The sequence below is a fragment of the Protopterus annectens genome, chromosome 5.part0 (genome assembly GCF_019279795.1).
Source record: "Protopterus annectens isolate FY-2018-M chromosome 5.part0, PAN1.0, whole genome shotgun sequence".
Taxonomy (NCBI): Eukaryota; Metazoa; Chordata; order Ceratodontiformes; family Protopteridae; genus Protopterus; species Protopterus annectens.
This window is the reverse complement of record NC_056735.1, coordinates 849,606,792-849,621,222: the sequence shown is the minus strand read 5'-3', so window position 1 is coordinate 849,621,222 and position 14,431 is coordinate 849,606,792.

Below are 14,431 nucleotides of genomic sequence, written 5' to 3'. Positions count from 1 at the left end.
ATCTATGTCTCCTAAGTGAAGCAAGCACTGAAGGTTTATGGCTGACTAAGTTTGCAGATGATTGCAAGCTGGGAGTTGTCATCAACTCCCTGCAGACACTAGCATTCTTCAAGAATGTCTGTCTCTGACAAACAAATGGTGTCAAAGCCACAATCTTGAACTCAATGCTAAGAAAGTCAACCATCCTGGATAATTACCATGTTGATAATATGCCCCTAAGAGTCGATCCACTGGTCAGGGATGTGAGTATGCACATAGACAGTAGTTTTACCTTCAACCACCATGTGGCCACAATGGTGAGGAAATACTTTTATGTTGCACAACTTATCAGTAAGGGCATGGCATCTAGATCCAAAGAGGTCGTTATCCTACTGCACTCTGCCTTTATAACACCAATCATAGAGTACAATGCTCCCTTTGGTATGTACCTGACAAGGCATATGCAACAACTAGAATGACCTCATAGGTTCCTTACAAAAAGAATACAAGGAGTAACAAGCCTGCCTTACACAGAATGTCTTAAAGCCCCTTCCCTGTCTCCTATAGATTGCTGAGGGGTGATCTATGCCTGTCTTACTAGGCATCCACAAATCCCATACTTATGAATCTCCTACATATTCATCAAACAGTAGCAGAAATGCAAGGTCTATGGACCTTGTTTTTGTCTGTGACTTAAACAGAACATACAGGAGAGACAAATATGTGTCCCAGAGACTGCCCCTTCTATGGAACATGCTTCCTATCCATGTGAAGATGAGTTTATCTGTTACCCAATTTAAGATTAACCTAGTCCAGTGGATGGGGAATAGGAAATTTACACTGGGCCTGGCACCCACGTCCATTATGGAGAGAGGTAGCTTATAAATGCCTGGCCCTGAATGTCCTATTTGGATATAGAACATCATTATTCTTTCAGGAAACCTTAACTAGCCTTAGAAAGGCCACCTCCCAGTCATTAGCCTCATAACAATCTATGAATCATTGAAAAGTATGAATTCTATTCTCACCCATACTAAAATATATTCAGTGTGCTTAAGACAGGATTTGTGTATATTACGTATTTTAAAAATTAATAAATTCTACATATTTAAATATATAAATGAGTGTACGTGTATGATTTGGCTTTGTTGGCCTGAATGTACTTGTAAAAACTTAAAATTTAAAAGCCATAGGCATTCAGAAGCCATGCAGCTGAAGCACAGTAAAGTCCTTAAATGGTCATTTGCATATACCCCATGGGCCTCCACTATAGGAGGTTTAAGATATTACACAGTGAAGATGACAGCTTGGCTGGGTCTTTCCTGTAGTTTTTACTGAGTGGTTTAGGGAGGCGCACTGGCACAGCAGATAGTGTTGTCACCTCACAGTATGAGGTTCCTCAGTTTGATTCTCAGCAGGGGCACCTTCTGAGTGTCCTTCTTGTCTTTGTGTGGGTTTCCTCTGGGTGCTCCAGTTTCCTCCGACATTGCAAATACATGCACTAGATGGATTGGACATTCTAAATTGGCCATAGGAGTATGTGTAATATAGAAGAACTACCATGGCAGGGCTAGCCACCCAATGGTGTAAACCTTGGCTCTAGATGGTTGTCACTGGTGAAGTGACACCCTGAATCTATGTGCAAAAATAGGAAAAAGAGGTTCTGGATGGATAGTTTATCTGAGTGACTTTTTTACCTTTTGGTCTGGGATAGTTTGCAGGCATCCTATTGTTTATGGATATCAAGCTTGATTTAAACACTATGTTTCTGAAGAATAGCTAAACAATCCACTTATGCTATATTGACAAGACCAAAAACGAGTCCAAAACATGCACACCGACAGCTATTGGGGTTTGACTTTGTTGGCCTGAATGCATCATAAAGGCTTAAAAAAATAAAATATCATGGGTATTCAGAAGCCATGTAGCTGAAACACTGAGATGTCCTTAAGGGATCATTTGCATATATCCCATGGGACTCCACTACAGGAGATTTAAGGTATTACACAGTGAATATTCTATCTTGGCTGTTTCTTTCTTGCAGTTATTCTGAACGGTTTGTCTGTGTGACCTTATTTCCCTTTGGTTTGTTATATTCATTTACATATATGTATTTACATACATACATATACAGTATGTGCATGTGTATCTCTATCAAAATATATATATCTATTTATATCTGTATATCTATCTATCTATCTATCTATATATATATATATATATATATATATATATATATATATATATATATATGTATGTATGGGTCTACTTTACATTACCGAAAAGCCAGAAAACTGAAGACAAAATGCTTCAGATCACAATAATGAAACTAAGAATACCGAACCGTGTCTGTTTTCCCAGGACAAGGACACACTTGCTCAAAACTATACTACACCACACTGCATTATCTAAACTCACCTTGGTGAGAGGCTACACCCCCCACATTACCCCTAACTAAATATATCAACTCTGGGATTGCACTAGAGTAGGGAAAGTGCATTATTCTCCACATTGGGAAATGTTTCCTTGCCCTGGGAAAACCGACGCAGCTCAGTATTCTCAGTTTCTTTATTGTGGTCTTGAGCATTTTGCCTTCGGTTTTCTGTCTTTTCGGTAATGTAAAGTAGAGCCATATATATATATAATAACAGGGAAGGAAGTTAGACACACGGACAACAACTCAACCAGATAAAAATAAAAGATTTATTGAGCGCTTTCGTCCCTATATATATATATATCTATATATATATATATATATATATATATATATATATATATATATTTATATATGCATATGCACACACACACACACACACACACACACACACGCACACACACACACGCACACACGTGTGTGCGTGTGTGTTTGCATGTAGATATATGTGTGTGAGATTATATAAGAAATGATCAAAGGAACATTTATCATTTCCTGTTCCATCAGTTACCCATTTGTCAAACCCCATCCGCCAATGAATTACTGTAAAAAGTACATAAAGCAATGTGTTAGGGGGGAAAGCTTCCTTCATCTGTCTCCCGCACATCTCTGTATATACTAACTCTAAGATCACACAACTGTGGCAAAAAGAAGAGACTTCCAAACCCCTCTATTACTTGATCTCATATGTACCCTGAAAGTACTCCATTGATACAGCTAATTGAACAAAATCAAAATTCTCCAGTAATTTTCTTGTTCACTAAATGGCCGTTTATCAGAAAGAGTGGTTCCATATACATATATGTCTAGTGCGAGAGAGAGAGAGAGAAAGAGAAATATATAGTGCAGCTTTCTAAGTAAACATGTAACAACAATAATAGCATGAGATAGTCATTTTTAAATAGTCTATTTTGACACAGGCTATCCTTTTTGATTATCTTCCCAAGAAATGAACAACCGATCAGAAATTCTGAAAGATTGTGTTCTGTCACGATAGTACCAATGCTATCTGTGGACATCATGGGTATGGAGTATCATTTCTCCTTCATTTTTAATTTCTGGAAGAAAGTCAGGGAGATGGATACCTTGGCTTAAGGTAAACTCTGATATGACTTTAGGCATTAATGAAGGATGAGTTCTTAAGGAAACCATATCTTTGTGGAAAATAAAATAAGGTTATTCCACCATGAAAACTTGCAACTCAGATATTCTTTTTGCAGAGGTCAGAGCGATTAGTAATATGGTTTTCCATGTCAAAAACCTCAAGTCAGCTTGATGAGCTAGTTCAAATGGAGCAAGAGTTAGTTTTTCTAACACAAAACTAAGATCGCAAGGAGGAGTAACCTTTTCTCTAGGAAGATTCTTATGCAACACTCCCTTCAAAAACATTTTCACATGAGATTGCATTGAAAAAGGGGAATCGTGGGCACATATGCTAAAATGGCTGACAAATGATTTTTGATTGAGGAGTAAGACAGGCTATAGGATAGCAACTCACACAAATATTATAGAACCAAAATAACGCTAGCCCTGAGTGAGTGCTGGTTGTTTTCTTGGCATCAACCAGAAAAAGTTTTCATTTACTAGTATATGATTTTCTAGTAGCAGACTTTCTTGCCTCCGTATAAATAATATTAGAAGTATCAAAAATAAAATACCTGAACTCCAGGCCACAATAACACATTACTCCTCAGACATAGTTGCTTTAACAGAAACCTGGCTAAATAAAAACATAACTAACTCAGAAGTTCTCCCTACCGGCTACAATATCATTAGACAAGACAGACCACTTCATAAAGGGGGTGGAACTGCCTTACTGTACAAGTCAAACTTAACTGTCCATCAATTACCAAACTCCTACCCCTCCCCCAATAATTGGGACATACTTATCTCACAACTTCAACTTCACCCTAAAAAGGTCATCACCACAATTGTGATCTATAGTCCACCTGGTAATACACCTGCTAGCCTTGAAGACTTCTTATCCTGGTGTTCTTCCACATACTCACAAGAAAGCCTTATTCTGGGGGACTTCAACCTAGATTGGTTCACCTGTATATCAGAACCACCAAGTAATCTAATAAATCTCCATGGCTACCAGCAGCTAGTCCAAATTCCAACTAGATGTGATAAAAAATCTAAAAGGGAATCCATCCTTGACTGGGTCCTAACTAACAACCCCACATTGTACCCTCACACAGACAGTCTGCCAGACACCTTAAGTGACCACAACATAATATACGTTATATGTAGTAGAACAAGCATATGCAAAACCACTAACTATATATCCACTAGAAACACAAAAAAATTCTCTCCTGAGGTCCTCAACACTTTATTCTGTAACTATGACTGGACCCCCCTAAAAACCCTCCCACTTGACCAGGCTGTAGCATATTTCAACAAAACATTTCTACAACACCTAGACACTGTTGCTACATTGTGCAAAATCAAGGTTAGAGCCTCTACAAATCCCTGGCTCAGTAAAGAAACCAAACAAATCCTCAAGTCCAGAGACACTGCCTGGCTTTACTATCAAAAAAACAAAGAAACACAAAGCCTAACTAAGTACCAAGAACTGCGCAACTGTGCAAAAAATGCATTAGGCTGGACAAAAAATCCTACTACACAACATTACAAACTAAATACCAACACAACCCGCAAAAATTTTGGAAAAATGTAAACCAGCTACTAAAGTCCACCCAAAAGGCTACCCCCAAACCAACCACCCCTGACACTAAAGTTCCCATCGAAACACAATTCAACTCCCACTTTGTGAACTCAATTCTATCCTTAGTATCACAGGACAGTTCCTTCCTTACTATCCCGCCCAACACAAATAACACTAATACAAGCTTTACCCTCAAAACAGTTTCCACCACTTCAATCAAAAGCATGCTCTCCAAACTAAAAACCTCATCAACAGCAGCCGACCTACTCTCCAGCTATTTCTTGAAACTCACAGCAGATGCTATTGCTATCCCAGTCTCCACTCTCATAAACAGATCAATTGTTGAAAACTATGTGCCCAAACTCTGGAAAATATCCTATGTTTCACCCATACATAAAGGCGGGACCTCCACTGAACTTAATAACTACAGACCCATTGCTTTACTCTCCCCCCTGGCCAAAATCCTAGAAAAATGCATCCATACCCAGATGCTAAACTATCTCCTAGACAGCAACATCCTGTCACCTACTCAGCATGGTTTCAGACCTGCCCATAGTACCACTACAGCCCTCCTCTGCTTCACAGACACAGTAAACCATCTCGAAAATGAAGGCCTACAAGTGTCAACTCTTTTTTTGGATATGTCCAAAGCATTTGACACAGTCTCACAGCAAATACTGCTAAACAAACTAAACCAATATCTATCAAATTCCACTCTTACCTGGTTCCAAAGCTACTTAACTGACAGGTACCAAGCTGTGAAATGGGAAAATTCTCTCTCTCCTCAGCTGCCCATAACTATAGGAGTCCCACAGGGTTCTATCTTAGGACCACTACTATTCACAGTCGTCACAAATGACCTCCATACCTCCACACAGCATGCATCTATAATTCAGTATGCAGATGACACTACCTTAATCTGTGCTGCACAAAACATTACCACACTCCTGCAAACAACTCAACTAGCATTCTCTGACGTTGAAAACTATCTTACCAAAGCCCAACTTCTCCTCAATCCAAAGAAAACTCAGCTTATGATTATAACCAGTTCTAACAAAAACACTAACAGCCAATTCACTATCTACTCCACTAATGCTACTCCAATTGCTCCAGTGGCACAGGCTAAGCTATTGGGAATAACCATAGACTCCCACGTAAAATTTGATAGTCATCTCAACTTAACTATTAAAAAAGTACATGCCAAACTGGGGTCGCTCTACCGTATCAAAACATTTCTTACCAACAACACAAGATCAGCCATTGCTCACTCCCAGCTTCTATCCACCCTACTCTATGCATCTCCCATTCTGACTAATTTCAACAAAACTGAACTAAGCAAAATGGAAGCCTGCTATAACAGAATTGCCCGCTTTGCTGCAAATTGGTCATATAGAACTCACGACTGTACTGCTTTGAGACAGCTCCACTGGCTTGAACTGCCCAACCTCCTAACCTACAATCAGCTCTGCCTCTGTCATTCTATCTATTACCTCCCCAATAAGTTTCCTGCCCTCAAAAACCTAGTACAACATCACTCAGCCAAAAGGCCTCTTAGATCATCAAGCAAACTACTACTAGAAGTCACCAACAGCTACAATAGCTTTGGTGATGCACTATATAGTAGTTCAGTGGCTAAAAAATGGAACTTTGTCCCTACAAGCATTCAAAACACATCATCCAAAGCCTCCTTTAATGACATCATCAGGCAACATCTCAAGGAAAGTTGGCAGTGCCATGATTGCTCCCCAGGCTAGTGAAAGCGGATAACACATACATACAAAATCTAGAGCACTTGATAATAGTTTTCAATCTTGCTCACAAACACTGGCTAATCTACAATGTATGTACTGTACCTGTGTACTATGTATGTATTCTACCTATGTTCCAAATTTCAGCTGTACACCACAAATCTATTAATTACCTTTATTTTTAAAATTCATATTTTTTTGTTTGTTCTCTCCACTGTAACTGTTTATGTGTTGCATACCACTATAAAAACATGTCTCCTGTAATTTGTGTGTATACTGATCATGTCTAAATAACTAAATGTTTCTGTAATTTTTCTTTGTGGAGCTTTTCTCCCCGGGCCTCTGCTGAAAAAGGGCCTTTTCGGCTGAGTCAGACACCCCCGGTTAACAAATGTAAAATAAAATAAAATAAAATAAAATCAATACCTGCTGCCTGTCCTCAGGAAAAAAAAGTGACTAAAATATTTTCATATTCTACCTTCTAGGCAACCAGTTATAGTTATTTGGGATCTTAATGTATCAAACACCTCTGCTATGTGTGAGTAAGTCCAGTCTGTGATTGTGGTTAATTCCCTCTGGCCATTTCCCAAAGAATGAAAATTATTGTTGCTTAAGCCAGATTGGAGTTACCATAATGATCTTTCAGGAGTTTCTCTGAATCTCCAAAATGACCCTGGATATAACTGGAAAGGTTAAAAAGAGCATACAGGAGTGTTCCTGTCCAAGGAAAAGAAAATGCATCTGTCTTCCTGGCATTTATGTATTGAGTTCTGGAGCAGACGTTTGTCGACTGGTTGTGGTGAGTGTGGGCAAATCGATCTATTTGAGGTGCAGTTGGATCATTTCATGGAAGATCCTCTAATTTAGTTTCACACTGTCAGGGTCTTTCCTGGTCCAGTTCCGGTTGTCTGCCAAACAGTTTTGCTCTGACAGTATGTAACATGCCTTTAGAGTGGGTTGTGCTGGAAAGCTATAGCCCAGCCTACCATAGTTGGAATACACAGAGGGTAATAACTGAACCCCCTTGCCTGCTTATGTACAACATCACTGTGACTTTGTCTGGAAACATTTTGTAGAGTTCCTGGCCAAAGATGGTTAAAAGATTTGAGAGTATTATTAGCACTAACATCTCTTCTACACTTATGCGTTTCCATTTGTCATTTTTCTTTGTTCCAAAGATCTTGCACTTTTATTCCTATAGACACTGTTCCCCAAGTAAAGTCTGAGCCCTATGTTGTAACTGACTGTGCTTGTGCAGGAAAGGAGAATGGAATACCAAGATTCTCAGAAATTTGGTGTCTCCACCACAAAAATCTCCCTTTTCTCAAATGGCAAAACTGGAATCTGAAATGTCAGGGGATGTTGATGCTGAGGCCATAAAGATTCTAGGTGCCATTGGAATTTTCTCATATGGAGTATCGTGAGTATCATAGATGCCATGACAGCCAAACTCCTGAGGGATTCTCTTGCTGTGATAGTATTCTGAGAGGAAAAATACAGGAGTAGATCCAAATACAGATCTGGGTTTTTTCCCCTGTGGAAGAAAAGCTTTTTGAACTGCCATGTCCAGAAGACACTCCAGGAAAACAAACCTGTGAGCATACCTCTCAGCTCCTGGACAAGGCCAAAAATAAAGGGGGTACAATGGCCCAAAAATAAGGACTGAATTAAAATTTTGTTCTTATGAAGTTAGAAAGTTGTTAGAATAACTAGTTTTGTTGCATTTTCTGGAGGATACGATATTTGAAACTCAGGTGTCTGCCATTATGTAGTGACTTTATTCCTCAATGATTTTCCAGAAAACCACAGATTTCATGAGGAACAGAACAAAATTATGAGGGAAAAATCTAGGCATTTAGAAAAAATCTGGACAGTTGAGAGGTTTGTAATGTGAAGGAGTCAGGCAAGACTTCTGTAAGTTCTCTTAGAATCCCATCCTGTGTTGCAAATCCTTTACCCTGATAAGAGATTCATGAAACTTTGAAAAAGACTCTGCAAAGCCATGCAAGTCATCTGTATAAAGAAGAATGCACATACCTTGTAAGAGCTAGAAACATTGTGAATGCCCTTAGAGTAGTAGATAGACAAAAGGGTAATGCAGAGAACTGATAATGTGATCCAGAAAAAGAAAACGTTAAGAAACATTGTAAATCTGGATCAATTTGAATGGGACGATATGCATCTTTTAAAGTTAAGGTCACTGGAAGACTCGAGTTGGGTATAAGAAGTGGCAAGTTATGAAGAGACAGTATTTTGAATTTGACTACTGCCACAAACAGATTCCGATTCAGAATGAAAAGATCCAGAAATGGTTTCCAAGAAACTTCTTTCTTTATCACCAGTAACATCATGGAATTAAACAATTCTCTTAAGTGAGGATGAGGGCAGCTTTTACCATCCCTTAATCAAGCAGATGCTGAGTGACAGGAGGGAAAAGAAGAGTTTGGTCTGGCAGATGAGGAAGAATCCCTCAGTAAGGAGGAAGAGACTACCACTGCTATCTGTAACCGTGATGGATTACTCTCAAAGACCATCTGTCGGAAATGATCTGTTGCCAAAGAGAGAAATAGAGCATACCTCTCAACCTCTTGTATCAAGAAATCTGGGCAAACCCACAAATAAAAGTGGGACAAAGGCCCAAAAATAGGAACAACCTTTAAATATTGCATTTACAAACTTAGAAAGTTGATAGAATAATTTTTTTGTCTGAAGGGTATGAAGTCTGAAACTCAATTGTCTGGCATTATTTTCTAACTTCAGTCTTTAATGGTTTCCCACTAATTTGCCAGAAAACCACAATTTTATAAAAAAATGGACCAAAACTATGAGGCAAAAATCTGAACATTCTGCAAATATCTGTACAGTTGATGGGTATAAAGTGGAGGTTAAGACTTTCTGGAAGGATAAAGGGACTGCCGGGGTGGGGTAGGGTCCTTCACATAGTTATTCAGACTTACACTGTCCTCTGTTTTGGAGGGCTCCTGTTTTCTTTTTGGAACCTCCCTGTCATTGTTTTTTAAATATTTGCTTACCTGCAGTTTGCTGGGTCCATTTATTTTGCTTTTTAAAGAAAGCTGGTGTGGGAGCACAGAATCCCTTTGCAAACTTGGAGAAAGAGGGCTGGAAAAATCTGAGAGATTGCTTGAATCAGCTTTCCTCTCTTGTTACACTTTTTAATGACATCTGCATCAGAAGATCCAAAAAACTAGTTTTCTATCCAAGACAGAATTCACAGATTCATTTTTGACATCCTCTGGGAGGTTTTGAGAATGCACCTAGGCAAACCTAGAGGAGGCATCAGCAGAGTCATACCCAAATTTCAAACAGTGGGTAGTCACTTGAGAAGCAAAAGAAACCAAGTTATACAATATAAAGCAGCTTTTTCCTCATAAGTGTTGCAGAAGTACACACTTGTTTTCCCAAATCTATCAAAAGCCTCCCCATCCATGTCAGAAGGAGCGGGACTAGTATTAACCAAACTTTTAGCAGCTACTGGATTCATTAAAGCAATGGCTGTTGAGTCTGATTTAGGATGATTGTTTAAAAACTTAAAAGATTGTGGCACTTTATATAGTCTGTCTCCTTTTTGAGGGGGAAGCAAGCTGGCTGGTTGTAATGCAAGTTGCATGCTATGACAAAACATCTTCCAAGGCAGACAGAGCAGGAGGAACAGGAGTAGGTTCCAGAAATTACATTTGTAGCAAATCATAATATTTCCTGAGTGACTGAAAAACATCTCCGTTTTCCCACTAAAACAACTGTTTCATTCTGGAAATAGTTGCAAAGAAAAAAAAAATCTTGTGGATGTACTGGCTGAAGCCACACTCTCCTCGGAATCTGAATCATAAATCTGTGGAGATAACCCACAATCTGCACTTTCTTTATCAGTTTGAGGTTCAGACTCTTGAATCTATTCAGAAAATGAAGATTCCTTTTTTCTTCTACCAGAAATATCCATAGAGGACGAGTCAAGAGCATGCATAAGCCCTGAGCTAAGTCCAATAAGGTACTCCTGTACAGAGTAACTGAGACGAGAAGACATATGTTTATTTTTTATTTCTTTTTGACAGGAATCTCTGCAGAAACAGACCTACTTATATCAACAAATACCTCACTAGGAATAGGGACAACTTTTTAGCTGGCCAGAGTGACAATCTTTCTCCCAGGACCAACAAGAGTGGCACTCTCTTGCCCACCAAGGGTACTCCAACAGCTGCAGAGAGCATGTCTATCCCCCATTCCATAGTGGCTATAGGGACTACACCAGCGGGACCAAAGTAAAAAAGGGAGTGGTCTGAGGAACCAGTTTTGGCCATGATAGTCACCCACCTGCAGCTGAGGTGCTTCAGCAGTCTGCTCTGGTGGCAAAGGCTGTTTGACAGTGTTCTTCTTTTTGTGACAGGAAGACAAAATAACCAAGGGACCAGTAGGCTGTTCCATTACTAAGCTGAAAAAGGTGCTTGGCAGCAATAGTCATTTAAATAGGTAAGTTATAAAAAGCATCTTTCCCACTAAAACACAGTAAAAAAGCATTTGAAATATTTATCCAACCCTCAGAAGTAAAATAAAACATATTTTACTACAGAAAATTTGTTTAAAGTTAGTTTCAACAATATTTTCTTTTACCACAAAAGTAAAAACGCAATGCTCCCATTTAAAAGTGATCAGCTCAGGATACAGTCATTAAAACATTTTTTTACTAGTTTAACTAATTCATTTTTTCAGAAAAAAAGTAGGTTTTTTGTTATAAAAACTAAAGTCGTTTTTTTTTTGCCCAAAAGTAACTTATCTGCCTAGCAATAGAACATTGATAGCCAACCTATGAACCTCAAAAGGCAGGAGAGGAGTGTTTTTTTGATGGCTGGAAAGCTTGGAAGGGCTTGGCACCCAGTCCTTTCTTTTTGTCAGCTCACCTTGAGATGACTAACTGTCTGGGCATATGGAAATTGCCCTGAAGCTTTGGAAGCTGGACCCATTTAGCTTAGGGTTCTGCAGCAGTGATCTTAATGGTGAACATATATAGATATTAATAGATGGATATAGATATACAAATACATTTCTATTACTCAAAGATACAGCCACAGGTAAAGGACTATCTAATGACACTATTTATAAATATATGTATACACACACACACACACACACACACACACACACACACACACACACACACATATATATATATATATATATATATATATATATGCACACATATATATATAAAACATATATATATATATATAATATGCATTTATATATATATATATATATATATATATATATATATATATATATATATATATATGGTTTACTATCATAATCTCGAAATTAAAAAAAAAAGTGTACTTATTAGCGGTGCTTCGCCGAAAATACACATTACCGAATGTCCCTAATGTCGTAAAATAGCTGTTAATGCTGAAAATGTTGATCACGACATTTTCAGCATTAACAGCAATCCCACTCTTCCCGTAACTCTCTAACTAGCTAACCTAACATCCTGTTTATGCAGGGGGGCAAGCCCCCCTGCACCCCCCACACACCCTCAACTTAATATTCCAACTCCGAGATCGCACTACAGTGAGAAAAGAGATGTATTTCCCTAACCGCATTGTACCACGATCCCTTTACATGAGCAAACGTTATATTTGCGAATGCACAGTCCATTTGCAAAAATGACGTTTGCTCATGTAACCTGCACACATATGAAGTATTCAAACATCTGTTGTTCGAATACTTCATAGTTGTGCAATTGCACGGTGACATTTCAATGGTAAACCTATATATACCAATCAGCACAATTGTTCTTCAGTTTGTAATGCTGCTTTAGGCTTTGAGTTTAATCTCTACACAGAGTTCACTTTCCAGGTAGTGGTAGATTGAAGTTTATCGTGTGCTGTAACAAAATCACTGCTTTTAGCAGTTTCATTCAGCAACAGCTTCTTTTATCTTTCCATCTGTTTTTTTGTGAAGAGCAAAATGTTCCTTCAGCAAATGCATTGAAAGGCAGAATGCTTGTCAACCAGCCACTTAGATGAAATACAGTAGGCAACTCTGGCACAAATGTAAATTTTCATCCACTTTTTCCTTAGCAACAAGCCTGGCACAGTAGTCCCATAGCAGTCTTTCTTCATTTACAGCTTCTTTCTGTACAGAAAGGGCAGCGATTAATTCTAATAGTACTGTGAAGGCTCCTTTGATGGAAAGATAAGAAGGCATTCACTAGGAAGTCACACCCCACTTCAGAATAGTGTACAATAGTTTTCATGAAAATAACACAATGTAGTTTCTTAAAAGGACATTGTTTCATAGTCCTAATATGTTTCTGTCATTCAGACCTCAGGTTCTTGTTTAAGTACATGCATAACTAAAGATGTTCCCACACCACTGATTTGATTTCTTTTCATTCTGCATATGTGTACTGAAGTCCGCAGGTGAAGCTCTAAAGAAACAAATATAGTTCAACGTCCACACTCTTGTTCTGTATAACTTCATTAAACTATTGTCATAAATCTTTGGTTGAACTTTCTTCATAGATGGGCATATGAGAAGAAACATTTGTACACCGAGGTATTTTGCTTTTAGATCAACTGCTGAAAACAATGAAAAGCTGCTGGTTAGTATTCCTCGGGGCCAGATTCATGAATGCCTACACTAAGCATACACTAAGTGTACATGATCTGTATTCAAGAACATCCCTACCAAATTTCTTGTGATTTCCATTCACTCAGAAAGATTATACTAAGTATACACATTATCTACACTTTGTGGTGACCTTTATGACTCCCTCTTGATATTTAAAACTGCAAGAAAATCAGTGGAAAACTAAAATTAGGAGGTAGAAGGTGGGAATTACATTGTGTTGTCTGTTTATTCAGAATGATGTGCACATAGGCATTCACGAATCTGGCATTTATTTCCTTATCCCATATGACAAAAATAATGTTTATCCTGATGTTTTTGTAAATGTTAAAAAACTGGGCAACAGGGGCCAGGGAATGTGGAATGCTAATACCAGGCTACAGCATCTACAATCAAGTTACCACTGTGCAGGAGATTAGCACTGCATGTGAGGGAAGTAAGAGACACTGAATATGAAGTAGAGGAAGATGATGGTCAGAAATCTGTAAGGATGTACTGAACTACTGTATGTGAATTTTCTGGAGCCATAGTGCATAGCAATGGTTAAAGAGCTTTTCTGCAGGGAAAGAGTGATGATACCAGGTTTCTGCAATGAAAAATAAAAGGATCTAAAGAAGAAACATGTTACAAATAAGAACCTTCAACCTTCCATTAGTTGTGTATTTCTAGGTTAAAGGGGGCAGGAAACTGTTAAAGTGATGCTAGAGGATGATTTGATCAGAAACTTGGGACATAACTGATCTTTGAACTGATCAATGCAGAGGTACAGTGAAGAGGGAGAAAAGGATCATTTTGTTATGAATGCTCATTCTGTAATAGAGTTATGAGTTATGAGTTATCTAGGTTTACCATGAAAGTGGTATGGGTACTACTTAACTAGTTGAAATGTAGTATATATTTGCTCTAAAGGTTGGAGATACACTGGGGTATGAATGTATCATGCCAACATATCATATTTATTCA